The sequence below is a fragment of the Canis lupus genome, chromosome 4 (genome assembly GCF_003254725.2).
Source record: "Canis lupus dingo isolate Sandy chromosome 4, ASM325472v2, whole genome shotgun sequence".
Lineage (NCBI taxonomy): Eukaryota > Metazoa > Chordata > Mammalia > Carnivora > Canidae > Canis > Canis lupus.
This window is the reverse complement of record NC_064246.1, coordinates 9,225,067-9,239,981: the sequence shown is the minus strand read 5'-3', so window position 1 is coordinate 9,239,981 and position 14,915 is coordinate 9,225,067. Positions and strand designations below refer to the sequence as shown.

The 14,915-nt window shown below is 49.2% G+C and overlaps 1 protein-coding gene across 3 annotated transcripts in view; it reads left to right on the top strand.

Annotated features, from left to right (window-relative positions):
- GALNT2 (polypeptide N-acetylgalactosaminyltransferase 2) overlaps nt 1-14,915 on the top strand; it is a 191,064-nt gene that overhangs the window by 70,897 nt on the left and 105,252 nt on the right. Inside the window, exon 1 of one of the 3 annotated variants that reach the window (XM_035715534.2) lies at nt 13,562-13,630. The exons of the other annotated variants lie outside the window; for them this stretch is intronic. The gene's annotated coding sequence lies outside the window, so the exon portion shown is untranslated. Of the gene's footprint in view, nt 1-13,561; nt 13,631-14,915 lie in introns of those variants that run through there. 3 annotated transcript variants of the gene reach the window in all.

Genomic DNA, 14,915 nt, shown 5'->3' with positions numbered 1-14,915 from the left:
AGAAGTGGTGATGGCATGTCGGGGAGCTACGTGTAGCTCATTTGTGTGTGTGTGTGTGTGTGTGTGTGTGTGTGTATTTGGAAACGTACCCATGAGAAGGTAAAGGGGAGAATCATGTAGGGCATGTGGATGGAATGTTCCCCTGGCAGCACTGCGTGGGAGAGGTGGGAAACCAGTCTAGAGGCAGGTGGGCCATTGGGAGGGTGTTTCTGAGAGAATCTGGAGGGAGAGGCTGGAGCCAGAGAAATGGGAAGTGGAGTCAGAAGAACTCGAGGCCTGAGGCAGTGCTGGGGGTGAGCGGGAAGGCGGTGGAGTCACTGAGTCCAGGGAGATGGCCAGCCATGACTCTCCATCCTCAGTTCTGTGCTTTGACACCATCCTCAGTTTGGAGGGATTGCTTTTGTATTCTTCTCAGCATGTTGATCCCTGACTGATACATATGGCAACATTTAAGGTGGGACACCTGGGTGGCTCAGTCGCTTGAGCTCTGACTCTTGATTTCTGCTCAGGTCGTGATCTCGGGGTCGTGGGATCGAGCCATGTGGGACTGCATGGTCAGTGGGGAGTCTGCTTAAGATTCTCTATCTGTCTCCCTCTGCCCTATGCATGTGAGCTCGCTTGCTCTTAAATAAATCTTTTCAAAAACCAAAACAAACCAAAAAAACTATTTATTATGGTGAAACTTCTCATAGACAGCAGCCTACTTCCTGGTGAAGTGTGGTTTCACCTAGTGTTCACTTTGCCTGTCCTCAACTTCTGGCAGAAATTGTTGGAGAGCTGGTCAGGCTGGGACTGCTGTGGTGCAGGGTGGGTGAGTGCCTCTCCCCTGGGAGAGAAGAAATAGAAACAGAGAGCTGGTTCCCCTTTCCTGGCCCTGAGGTCCCTTGTCTTTCTCTCCCTCCCCTCTCTTGAGATCTCAGGCCAGAGCTGCACCTCATGCCTGCTTTCAGCAGAGCTTGTCTTGATTGGGAGCACTTGCTGGCTGATGACCTTGCTGCACCCCTGAGCAGGGGCTGAGGCTTGGGGGTCACTGTTCGCAGAGGCTGCCTCCTGCGGGGAGCACACCTGCCCCTGGCACTGCCCCGCTTGCATGGGAGGCTTCTTCTCGGCTTTGCCTGGTGGGTGTCGTGGTTTCCAGCCTGGGAGCTTGAGCTGAGCAGTATTCCGAGGGTTGTTTATGTGCTGGAGGCCCTTGTACAAAGTGCCTGGACAGAGGAAGGCACATGTCCCAGATCTTCATAGCAAACGCCAACTTATGCTTCATCCAGTTTGCTTCTGAAACTCTTACACCTGCTGACCCTTCAGACAGTTGTTGATAGTAATAAATACAGTTGTAGCCCTTTGGCACCAGCCTAGAGGACACAGACTCCACCCCTCACCACCTCTGCTTTTAGGCTCTGAGTCTTCAAAGACTGAAGCACTGACCCAGAGGGGAGAAGCAGTGGCCCACAGATGAAGGCTACCCCTGCCCTTCCAACAGCCAGATCACTCGAGAAAGCCCGCATGTGCCCAGTGCTCAGTGAGGGAGAACGCATGGTGATGAGCTACTTTTCTCCCAAACTGAAATGGGGAAGCCTGATACCTACCGAGGGCCTTCTACCAGGGGAAGATCTAGAACATTTCAATACAGTCTGCATGGTGGTGGGATGGTGGAGTCGGGTTCCTCCGGGCCTGCCGGACTGGAAGAGCACCCTGTGGCCCCCTCCCTGCTGCAGAGAGGGCCAGATGCCTTGCTCCTGAATGTCTCTCCAGAAGGATGTGCCTCACTCCCTCAAAGTCAGTTCCGGGGTCTGCAGCATCTTGAGGGGCTTTCCTATCTGAGTCTTGGTTGTCTGGTTACAAGAGCTGCTGCTGCTGTCACCTGGCTCTAGAGGTCATCCTGTGGCCTAGATCTCGTCTCTCCTGGCAGGGAGTCATTGCAGGGCTGCTTAGGGTTTAGCAGTGGTAGCCATGAGTGCAGCCTGATTGCAGGCTTCTGGGGCCCAGAGCATGTGCAGCTCTGCTGGTTTGGGCGCTCTAGGATTATGGCAACTCTTGGGTCTGGTGTTGTGCGGAGGGACGTTTCTCAGCTGAACACATCCCCTCTCCTTTGTAGTGATACTGGGGTGGCCCAGTGTCATGGCAGGGGCACATAGGGCCCCCTCCAAGCATTGGAGTACAACAGAAGTTTGAGGATCCTTGCATTTAGAGGATTGAAAATACCACTTGATTGGTGTGTGTGTGCATATGCATGTGCCGCCTCGGCTGGCTTAACGAGGTGGGCGAAGGGCTTTGTTTTGGTTTTGTTGTTTTATATGTTGGCCATGTAAATATAAACAGACAGGTATTGCATAATTCTATGTCCAGAGCAGGAAATTGCAGCCAAATGCTCTTCACTTTCAGAATAGTGTGGCTGGACGGAACACCCACAAAACTGCCTTACAGGCTCTCCTGCCTCATTAGGATTTCCTCTCTGGAGATGGGGCAGATTGTTGAATTAGTCTGGCAGGGCTTCTCTGGTAGCCATCAGAGCCGTCCATGCTGACGTGTAGGCTCTGCGGGCTTCCCACTCTGATCTAATCCTCTCGAATGCTTCACGTCCTGCCCGTGTCTTACCTGATTGTGCCATAATGGAGTGTGACAGCCCCCAGGATGGGGATGGCTGCAGGGGCTTGGGAGCCAGTGAACCAGGGACCTGCCGGCTTGCTCTCCATTCCTGAGCTTCGGAGCCAGGGAGTCATCAGTTCATTTGGTGCCTGGGCAGCTGCCCACCTATGTGTGCTTGTTTCTCGGTACAGAAGACTCACTTCTTTATTTCACCAAAGGAAGCCTGAGATAGAAAACCCAGAAGAGACTTCACAGGCTTGAAATAAAAGGCAATATTTCATACATCTCCCAAGGTGGCATATTTGCTCCCAAAAACTTATGTTTGGATAAAACAAACAAAAATCCTTTCTCTCTCTCTCTCTCTTTTTTTTTTTTAACTTTTGAACCTATTTCTGAAACCTGCTTTCAGAAGATGTACTAAAACAGCAACTTCACGTTTCCTCTTTTCTTATGCTTTGTTTTTGTCAACAGCCTCCCCGGAAAAGTGAAGGTCTCCGCTGGAGTTTGAGTTGGGAATCAGGGAGGGGGTGTGTCTTACTTTATTCTGAAAGGAAAGTCTAATCTCTTCTGTTGCAAAAAACTTTTCTTACAGAGATGTCTTACCCCCTTATACAGCGGTTTCAGAGCCCTCCTCCTCCTCCTCCTTCTTCTTCTTCTCCTTCCTTCTTCCTTCTTCCTTTCTTCTTTTGAAACTTAAAGCTCTGCTTTAAAAAGCAGAATTCAAAAATTCTGCCCAGGGCACCTCTGTAGAGCTGCTGCAGTGCTTGGCCTTCCCGTGGAAGATATGCTGGAACACCCAGCCCTCTGCTCAGCCTTTCAAGATGGCAAGAGGCATCCAGACAAGCTGGAGAGTGAGCTTCCCAAGTACAGGCTCTGCTGCTCGTCTCTGATGAGTTTTCTGGACAGAAGCCTGCTGTCTGTCTTCTGAACACACAGGAACACGTCTTAGCCTTTCCCTTCCCTGAGGAATCTGTCCTTGTGGTCTCCAGGCAACTCACAGAACCTCTACTTAGGGCTGCTGTGTGCAACTCTTCAGACTAGGGTGGATGTAGCAGAAATATACAGGTGTGTCAGGGCTTTTATGTGATGTCATGCAGCTCTTTTCTGTTTACTCTGCGACCCAAGTTGCTTCCTGGAACGTAATATTCCTCCTGTTGGGCAGATGTGTTCAGGTTTTGTGTGGCCTTCTGGATCAGATTTTGTAGCTTTGTCATCATAGTGATTCCAGAGCACCTGATTGTCACTGCTGCCTCGCTGTCCCACCCTGTCCCTCACGTCCCTGCAAGCTCTGGGAGGCAGGAGCCTGGAGGAGCATTTCCAGCAGAGCCTTCTGCATGTATCTCCTGCCCTGTTTCCATTCAGGTACAATCAGTGCTGCATGTGTAGATCCAGGCAAGGGCGATGATAAAGGTGGGGCTTTTCGTCTAGATGCCTCCGGGAGCCTGGTGATGGCCCAGCCAGAAATGAAAACTACCTCAGAGCACAGGATGCTAAAGAGGTAGTGCAGGGCCCATGTTTCCTTTATAAGGCAGTGACCCTGAGCAGCCGGCCTCCCCAGTGTGGCCCTGGGAGGAGGATTTCCAGTCCTATGATCCACTCACAGTTGCCTTCGCCCAAGGTACCTTCCCTCCTAGGCCCTGCTCCTGCCACATGGGTGTGAGGAAGGACAACACAGATGCTGGGCTCCACCTGTGTCCTCAGCTGCAGGTGAATGGAAAGAAGGCCCTCGGAGGGTCCGGGCTCTATTCCCTTTTACTTCCTTGACTCAGGCTTGAACTTGTGGCCTGTGAGTGGACCCAACACCCAGTTGGAATCTGGAACATGACTCTTCCAAAGGCTAGGGCAAAGTTTTTCAGATTTTAAGTCACAACCTGTAGAGCAGATCATGAAACTCCTTTAGGAAGATGGCATCCATCTTTAAAAGAAAAATAGAAGAGAAGATACTGGAGCACGTGACATCTACTAGCGTAGGTAGTATTGAGTGAAACTTGTTACATGTATGTGGATGTGTATACATCTGTGTACGTGCATATATTAATATAATGTATGTATTATATTTATAATTAATAAATATATTAATATAATTAATATAATACATAATATATGTATCATATATTAGATATGTGTAATATGAATTATGTAATATTAGGTCTCTACCTTGAGTTTATTTCTTTCTGTGGGTTTTGGCAAAAAAAAAACTTGAAAGCTGCTGGGCCAGAGCATAGACAGGACAGGAGTAAGAGGAGAGGCTAGGGAGAGGAGAGGAGCTAGCCAATCCCATTTAGAACACGTATTCATGTTTCGGGTAAGTGTGACAAGATGGGCATCATTGTGATGTGCGGCCTTGGTCCACTCCTCAGATGGCTCCTCATAAATCATCTTCATGGGGCAGGGTCCCCTTCCACCTGCCCATGCCCCACATCTCCCTGCAGCGCCTGCTGCCTGGCTCCCAGGTGCACTACTCAGACACTGCACTGCCCACCTTTGGTCGCCTTTGCACCCTGTTACCTGTCCCCTGTCCTCTGTGTTCCTGCCTCGTGCCTGGCTCTGGTTTGGGACAGGCAGTCCCTCCCAGCTCCCTGCACTTAGATTTTCTTGTCCACCACTTTGAGGAAAGCTTTTAATACTTGGTGACCTGACTCCAGTGCATTCAGCCCCCCTAGGTACATCTAAAGGAGATAAGATGGAAACAGAGAACGAGGACAGGCAGGCTCAGTGCCATGCCTGGGACACACACACAGTAGAGACCCACTGATCACCAGTTCTGTTTCTCTTAGTAAAAAGAGCATTTCTGTAGTCAGATTTGACAGACACCCTAAATAACAATTTATGAGGACCCATCTCTTAACATTTTAAAGATTTTTCTTTTCTTTTTTTTTTTTTTTTGTTTAACATCACGATAAGCACATTTTCATGTCTCTGGGAAACAGAAAACATCCCCATAATTCTTGCTACGTTGAAACCAGCATTACAGTGGCCTTGGTGTTCATTTCCCCAGTCCTTTCGAAAAATACTTCTCAGGGAACATCCAGTCTTGTCTGAGGACGGCTTCTCAATTCACCAATCACCAGTCCCCCAGAGTGCCCTCCTGACCCCCCACCCCTGCTGCCTTTTCATAATTGCAACCCAAAGGTCTCAGTGGTGAAAAGTTCCTTTTGTCAGACCCAGTGAGCTGAGCCTGTCTGGCCATGGCCCTGGTCCCCACCCCCGCGGGATGGATTACAGCCATTTGTTGCCATTGTTTTGCTCCCCTGGCCCTCCTGGCCGGCCTGGCACGCCAGCAGCCCGCAGGAGGCCCTGGGCCCCGGGGTGTGGGGTGGGGGGCCCTCCTGCCGGTGGCCCTGAACATTCATGCTCTCTCCTTCACTGGAGTCCGGTGGAATCGATATGTTCATAAAAACTACTGGTGTCCAGGCCTCTTACCAACTGTGCAGATTTATTGTGTGGGTCTGTCTGCCTGGGTGTCTATCTTCTAAAGACTCAGAAATGGTTTCTCTTTTCACCCATTATTTGGAGAGCATAATAAGTCTCTGTCAGATTAGCTTCTTGGAGGCTCTATGCTTTTTGAAAAGCACTTGCATAATCAGAGTGTCTGTTGAGCTGTTACGCCAAGAACTTATCCCCATTGTGCAATGGGAATGTATATTTTGTACGTTTTAAATATTGCACTGTTCAGTCCTTTAGAAATCAAGCTGCCTGTGCCTGGAATCAAGATGTGGTTCCCTTGGTCATGCGGTGGGTGAGTTCTTCTCCATAGGAGATGAACTCTGCATAGAGGGGGGGACCACAGGCCTCTCAGCTCACTGACCTCTGTGCCAGCTTTCCCCCGTGGCACAGAGCCGATGCTTTCTGCCTTTTTAAGAAATAGTCTTGAGTCAGATGGGATGAAAACAAATAGCCTCAGGTCAGTGGGAAAACCCGCAGCTGAGCCACAAGAGGTGTCTGGGCCCTTCTATTTGTATCCTCTGCCCCCGCTGTGAAATCTCTGGGGGAGAGGTCATCTTTTTTTTTTTTTTAAGATTTTTTATTTATTTATTAGAGACAGAGAGAGAGAGAGAGAGAGAGAGACAGGCAGGGAGAAGCGGGCTGTATGCCCAGAGCCTGATGTGGGACTTGATCCCGGGTCTCCAGGATCACACCCTGGGCTGAAGGCGGCATTAAACCACTAAGCCACTGGGGCTGCCCTGGGGGAGAGGTCATCTTACAGGCATCCCCTCAAAAAAGATATGGTGAATCTTAACCCCCTGTCCCTGAGAATGTGACCTTATCTTGAAGCAAGTTCTCTACAGAGGTAATCAAATTAAAATAAGGTTATTAAGATGAGCCCTATTCCAGCAAGGATGGTATCCTTGTCAGATGGGAACATTTGGACTCAGAGACTTGCTGGTTGGGATCTAGGTTTGGGGCTTTGTTTTCTAGACATCAGGGCCTCCCAAGTAGGGCTGGCTCTCCACTCAGTTTTACTTTTAAGTATTTGGGTTTAGGTTTGGAGCCTGTGGCTGGCCTCTAAGCAGTTTCCCAAATTTGTGGGTTCCTTCCTGTCGAAGAGCATCACTTTCCCCTGCATCTGGGTGAGCGAGTGCCCTCTGATTTCCACCCAAGGATTCTCGAAGCTGTGCATGCTGAGCTCTGGCTCTGTCAGTCTCTCCTGTTGCATCAGGCTCTCTGTCTAGAATCTTGGTCTGATCTCTGCAGTTGGGCCTGCTGCCTCTGAACTGTGGGAGAGTGGCGCCTCTCTGCCTTCCCCATCACAGCTCACCTCTCACTCCCAGCCCATACTTTGGCTTGGCTGTCCCTGAACCGGTGATTGGCGTACAATTCAACCAGGAGATTTTTTAGAAACGGCCATTAATTCAGATGTTTAGGAAAAAGAAATTTTAGGGGCACCTAGGTGGCTCAGTCAGTGAAGTGCCTGTGTTCCGCTCAGGTCATGATCTCCAAGTTGTAGAATCAAGCCCCACTTTGGGCTTCATGGTCAGCGGGGAGTCTGTTTCTCTCTGCTGCCCCCCGCCCCGCCCCCAGCTTATGAGCATTCTCTCTCAAATAAATCTTAAGAAGAAAAAGAAATTTTATCTTATTCCAGGACCTTCAAAAACAGATCAGAAATGTTCAGGGATAGGTCAGTAAGTTCATCCCACCACAAGTGTTATGATAGGGGTGCGAGTGTAGGGTGTATGGCCAAATGGGGTCTCGTCCCCTGGGCTGGTAGCAACGGGGCAGGACTCTCCCAGCATGGCTCCACAGGCAGGGTCAGGCTTTGGGGTCTGCAGCTTTTATAACCTGAAGGCCATTTCCAAGAGAAAGAGTGATTATAAAGCCAAACTGGATTCCCAAGTGTGAAGAACACAGAACGGGGAAGTCACAGAAGGTCAAGAATCGCCTAGTGTGACTAGAGGACAAAGTGCTGACCAAGACAGGTTAGCTAAGGGGCCAGGTCAGGAGAGTGCCCTGAGGGTTCTAGGAAGTGAAACACGGCTTGCTCTAGGGCCTGAGCAGAGGATAAAGTGTTGCTGTGAAGGGCAGATTCCCTAATGGCTCACACATGGAGAAAGAGGGAAGCACTGCATCAGGTCAGGAGACACCATGGAATCCATGCCACGGACTTGGGGTCCCTGGCTCTGCGGATGGCCAGAGCCATGTGAATGACACCGTGGTAGGACTCCAGGACACAGGCTGGGGTGAGGGAAGGTAACTGGGAGCTTTCTCTGGGTGACGGATAGAAATAGAGGCAAAGGCTTTCACTCTCTAGGATGTGGGTCCTGGATGTGAAATGCTGACCAGACAGCATGTAGGCCTCGCCTTTGGGTGCTGATGTCATGAGACTGGGGCTGGAGTGGGGGAGGAGAGGGAGCAGAGTACAGAGATGTGGACTTACAGCAAGGACCTGGCTCCTGAATCCTGTGGGCAAAGCAACATGATGGGGTTGAGCACGGGAGGAGCTGGTGGGTGTGCTGGTTGGCCTCCAGGTGTGGCTGCTTTCCGGCAGCTTCTGGTGACGTGGCTGAGGCCTGCTGTGTTATTTTAGCATCTATTCTGGCTTCAGCACTACTTTGCATTGTCATCCTAAGAAGTTTCCTTGTCCCTGGTAGAATGTTAATTGGTTAATTAACTCAAGAGGCTCCATTTTGTGTTTCTTTTGCCTTCAATGTTTGTTTCCTAAAACTGATCCTTCATGATGTCACCAACAACTTTCACCCTATTTTCCAGACACTAGATATTTTATTATCATTTGTCATGGATCCGTTTATGGTAATTTTTGTTGGGTAGGGGAGGAAAGTACTTTACCTTGACTCATAACCTATCTTATTTTCTGTAACTTAACTTCCTGGTCCCCCTGGTAGGGCAGATACCACCTGCAGGTTGTGGCTATGTAAAGCACTACGGAACTCTGAGGCCATGACATGCAAGCACACCTCCCTCCTCAATTTCCAAACACTTTCTACAAGTTCTGATTCATTTCAATCAGTGCCTGAAATGTAGAAGGTGAAAAGTAGTGCTGGGAAGACAGGTGCTCTGGTCTCGAGAGGCTGAACATCCTGTTTGGGAAGCAAGAAACATGAGGTATTTGAAGAATACTTTGGTTTTCTAATTGAAGATAAATAATTAGGGAATTGATCAAGTACAATAGGACACACGCAAGGTCAGGCTGGGCTGTGTTACATTATGATTTGGAGAAACTATCACGCAGGAAGTGAAATTTGAGCCAGAACCCAAAAGCAAGGAGAGAATTCAGGAAGGTATAAATAAGGTCATCCTAGGTGAAGTCTTATTTAAGGCCATGAACTTTGTAGTCATATGACCCTGGATCAAGTGCCACCTCAATTTCTGCATTTTTAAAGATTTTATTTATTAGCACAGAAGGAAAGGGGACGGGCTCCCCACTGAGCAGGGAGCCCGACATGGGACTAGATCCCAGGACCCTGAGATCATGACCTGAACTGAAGGCAGAGGATTAACTGACTGAGCCACCCAGGTGCCCTTCAATTTCTGCATTTAAAAGCAGAGAAAATATAGGAACTTAGTGTGTAGAGTTGGAATAAGTATGAATCGAGATGTATATGAGCCACTAAACATGGTGCCTGGCAGGTAGGAAGTATAATTATAGCAAATAAGAAAGCTATATCGTGTCACCATACATCTGTGTAGAATGACTTAATAAAAAAACCAAAATGATAATACCAAGCACTGGCAGAGATATAGAGCAACTGGAATTCCCATGTTGTTTGTGGGAAAGCAAAATGGTGTGACTATTGTTGGCAGTTTCTTATAAAGTTCAACACATGCTCCCATGCCACCCAGCAGTCCCACTTAGGTATTTCTCCAAGGGAAATGAAAATTTTGTGCTCACAGTATTTTTGATAACTTAATTCATATTTACCCCAAACTGGAAACCACTTAACTGCCCCTCAGCTGGAGAATGGGTGAACAAGCTGTGGTACACCCATAAGAAAGAGCGAGGTGGTACGCGGTGGGATACCACCCCGTGGCAGAAAGGAAGCAAGTACTGATAAACATACACATGGACGATCTCCATGCACAACATGAATGAAATAAGCAAAACAGAAGGTCACTTACTGTATGATTTATTTACATGTTCCAGAAAGGCAAAACTACAGAGAGAGAAGGCCGATCAGGGGATGCCAGGGCTGAGTTAAGGTATGCAGGGGAATTTTTGAGGTGACAAAATTGCTGTATATCTTGCGTGTAGTGGTGGTTCATGAATGTGCAATTGTCCAAACTCACAGAGCTGAACACTAGAGTGAATTTCACTGTATGTAAATTGTATCTTAATTTAAAACAAATCATGAGCCAAGTCAGGGAACTTAGAACCATCATGTCATTGTAAAGAGCCTGCTGGAACAGGCCTGGAATTGGGCCGTTGGCAGGATCAGTAAGAAATAAGCCTGGGTGGGTAAGGTGGAGCCTGGCTACAGGGGGATTGAAAGTGTTTGTACCTGAGGGGATAGAAGATGGTGAGCCACCCTCAGGACTACCCAGGCAGTAGGAGGCAGAGTGATGGTGGCATTTTGTGTCATGCAAGGGACAGATAAGGGAGCAGCCAGGGACCAGTGCATTTCTCCAGCATGTGGGTAAAGCCTGCACACAGTGGATCTGTCGAGGGGTTGTAGAGAGGGGCTTGAGGCCATCACTAACATATGCTGCATGTTCTAGAGATGGGAATACTAAGGTATGAAGTCAACAACTTTTGTTTTGGAAAAATGCCCAATAGAGGAGAAAGCTAAGACCTCCTGTGACACCGCCAGACTTTGCATATGGGACCAGTGGTAGTCTGCAGGATATTTTTAGCCAGAATATCCCCCTCTTCCCATGAGAGCAGAAGTGGCCAGCAAGTGAGTAGAGCTTAAACCACCTCATGAGACAGCTGGTCTGGCCTACTGGAAGGGTTCCTACCATCTCTCCCTCCAGGTAAATCAAGTCAAGTTGACTCTCCCTCTGGAGCTCTTGTGTTTTGCCATCCTAGCACAGATAAAGATTTTTGTACCATTGGCCCCTAAGTTGGTTGGATGAATGCTGTCTGATGGCTTTGTTTCTATGCAGAGCTGTGAACAAGCAGCCACAAAAAGAACCAGGCTCAGAGGCAGTGTTTCCGCACGGCTCCCATCCCCTGCTACTTGAATGTCCAGCACCTGGGCAGCAGTGTGTTTCTTCTTGCATCACATGCCTGAAGTGGTGAAGGGACCGACCCAGTGTGTCTGCCCAGGGCACTGACACTGCTTTTTGATGATACAGAAGCTGGGGTTGAAATAGAGCTTTATCAGAAGCATGCTCTTTCACCCATAGTCTGTAAACATGCGAGCTTACCCAGCCCAGGAAGAGCACCAATCACCCTGCAGTTTTGGCTGCTATCAATGTGATATTTTATTTACGCAGGGAACTGTCTTCTCTTCTCTTACTGGTTGCTCCTGCCTCCACAAAGATATCTGATGCACATGACTTCTATTTGCACGACACCAAGCCGTTCCATCCATTTCTCTCAAAATGCTGAGCACTCCCTTGAGTTTATTAGGAGGATCTCCAGAAAGAAGATACTCATTGTGAGACTAGGGGATCAGCAAGAGAAGTTCACCTAATTGCATTTCGGCCAGGTGTGAAGAAAATATTTAAAAACTGTAGTTTAGTTTGAGACCGCATGGACCATACTTTCTTCAATGGGAAAGAGATGGTCACTTTGCTCTGCCCTTGGCCCTAGGGCTCCACACTGCCATGGCCAGCCTGAAGACCACACACCGAGTCCATAGGGAATCACCCTGGTCCATCTTGGTTCTGACAGGTGGGCTGTACCACTGAACAGAGTGAAGACTGAATTGGATGGCTCATGTGCAGCAAGGCCAGGTGAATATCGGTCAGCTCCAGGATGGAAATGCAGAGTCTTCCTACCACCTGCAGGCAGGCTGGCTCTGGCCATACTGCGCCTCCTTGTCCCTTCATCCCTTTTTCACCAGGGATTTGGTGGACCTGGTGGACCTGGTAGACCATTATGCCTCTAGGGAACCAGAATCCTGGAGGAGTGCCAGCTTTCTGAAGCCATTGGCCAACCCATGTTTGCCAGTTTGTTCCCAGCTCTGGAGGAGTTGGCCAGCACGCCTTCCATTTCTGCCTTTTGAGCCAGAATGACTACGGAGAGTTTTGGAGGAGTGGGTGGGGAGGTGGAAGTCACAGCCCTTGTGGTGTGTTCTGTCTCCAGGAGCCACGCACTAGGGGCTTCTTCCCTGGCTTCTGGGCCAGTGTCCTAAGCCTCTGCTTATTGGTCAGACCTTCATCTCTTTTCTCCAGGGTGACCATTGTCATGTGAAAGTCCCTCCTCCCTTCCTCCCACTGATGACTTCTGCAGCCCATCTTCCATATCATAGCAAAGGGATATTGTGTTAGTTTCGGGATTATAGTACTGATGGCAGTATTAATGACAGTAATGTTGCTGAATATACAGTGTGCGTCCGGCACTATACCAAGAAATCCTGTGTGGTGACTATCAACTGCTGTTCCCATTCTTTAGACAAGAGCTGAGCCTTAGGGAGGGTGTAGATGTGCCCAAGATCACGGTGTCCACCTAGTACTCAGGAAGAATGCCTTGTGGTGTTCTTGAAGACAGGGCCTGACTGAGCAGTTATCTCTGCAGCTCTACTAGCTGGCAGAGGACCTGGCATATAGTAAGCATTCAAACTTGTTAAAGGAATAAATCGTCTCTGGCAGATGGCTTCAGAAGCTCAGAAACTCTTTCAGCCCTGCTGATGCACAGGTTATCCCAGATCCCTTTTTATATTTACTTAAGGGCGTGTATAATATTTAAACTGGGGGCTGTTGGCTCAGACTGTGTCTGATACTTGGTTTTGCTCCATGTAGCATCCTGTGACTGCCCTTCCATGTCATGCTCCCGTGGTTTTTATGGGCAACAGCCATGGAAAATCACTTCCTGTTTTCTGTCAGCTGTTGTTGAGGATTTCCTGTATTATTTCAGTCCACATCCTTGTCTGTTATCTGTTGCTTTTTGGCAGGTCCCCCTGAGCATAGTGGCCCTAATGGGAATGATTGATGACTCCCCACGACGCTGTGGGACAGTGCCTCTGCAGGTCTCTCCAGATCCGTCCGGGGCTCGCGTGTGTCCCTGCCGTCAAGTGACAGCTCAGTTGGCTGGCTGGTCCAGGACTGCCGGCCGCGGCCTGGGAGCCTCCTTGCCCGAAGGCCCAGGTTAAGTGCCAGGGACCTCGGCTTCCTTGCGGCCTGTGCAGGCCTGTGCGGGCCTGTGCGGGCCTGAGAGGACACGCCCCCTGCACGGCAGGTGCAAGCTCCACCCCCCGGCCTCGGGGGCGGGCGTCCCATTGGCTGAGCCGTCCCACGGCCACGCCCGGCTACGCCCACGCCCGGCCACGCCCACGCCCGGCCACGCCCACGCCCGGCGGCCGCGAGGGGCGGGAGGAGGAGCCAAGAAACGTGGCCGACTTGAGTCCGCCACCTTACGTTTCTGCAGTCCGTGACTTTCGTGACAAATTTAGGATTTTGCACCAGAAATTCAGTCTCTCCTAAGGTAATTATGACTTCTCTTGGGGACTGAAAATGCAGTGCGTTGAAGCGTAGCCGTCGGATCTGGGCTGAATGGAGACGGACTCCATCACGTACGCTTTGCCTTTGGGAGGTTACTTGCATACTTGTCCTCGGGCTCGCGGCCGAAGCTCGTTGCAGCCTAGCTCTCGTTCCTCTTACTCCCTATACTCCTGTGCCTGGGAAGCTCAGAGTTAACATTCAAGTTGACCACAGTATTTTGCTTCCCCATTTCCCCAGTCTCTGTGTCCCATCCCCTCCGTGTTGCTCTTTAAGTCTTTCGTTTTAAGCTTTTGGAAGATGGGGTATAAACCTTTGGTAAGACCCACCAGCAAAATTCCTTAAAAAGGTAAAAATTTCCGGCACTGCCAGTTCATTGGTTTTGCTGGTAAACCTCGGGGTTCTTGTACTGCTGTCCAAGCTTGTGTACACAGGAATGCAAGTGAGTTTGCATGTCCTGCTTGATTTGACTCAGATGAACTTTGCCATTTTTCACGAGCACATGGGCGAGTCAACTTTGTAGTGTGTTTCTTCTGGCACGTGTTACATCTGGTCCACCATGTCCTCGAGGTGTTGGGCGAAGCTTCGGTATCTGAGCTGTATCACAGCTTCTCTGTCTGCTATGTTCGGGTACACTTGCTCAAATACTCTTGGAGGCTAGCATTCTGGATGATGCCACCAAGACTTAGAGAGATGGATAATTTATAAAGTTCTAGGGATGCCTGGCTGGCTCCATTGGTTAAACATCTGCTTCGGCTCAGGTCATGATCCTGGGGTCCTGGGGTGAAGCCCCGCATCGGTCTCCCTGTTCAGCGGGGAGCCTGCTTCTCCCTGTTCCCTCTGCTGCCACTCCCCCTGCGTGTGCACTCTCACGCATGTTCTCTCTCTCAAATAAAATCTTAAAAAAAAAAAAAAAAGGTTCTAGAACCTGGATTTGCATCTAGTTCTTTCTTGTTTTAAAGCCAATGGGCACATGAATCTTTGGCTTACAGAGAGTAAATTAGCAGGCAAACAGGCTCTTTGGAATGCAGCATTAAAAAAAAAAAACCACTGTGTCAAAAGAGTGTAAACTTCTCAGACCTAGTATGTACTAGAGGAGAGATACAAGCACCACTTGAAACAAATTCTGTGGAGTTGACTCACCTTGGTGTCCATTTCTGAGTCCCATAGACTCTGTCTGCAGCAGAAAGAAGGCTCATGACTGGTTGTCAGTAACTATGAGGTCTTGGGTAACCCAGGTGATTTTTTGTGCTTAGTTTTCTCTGCTATAA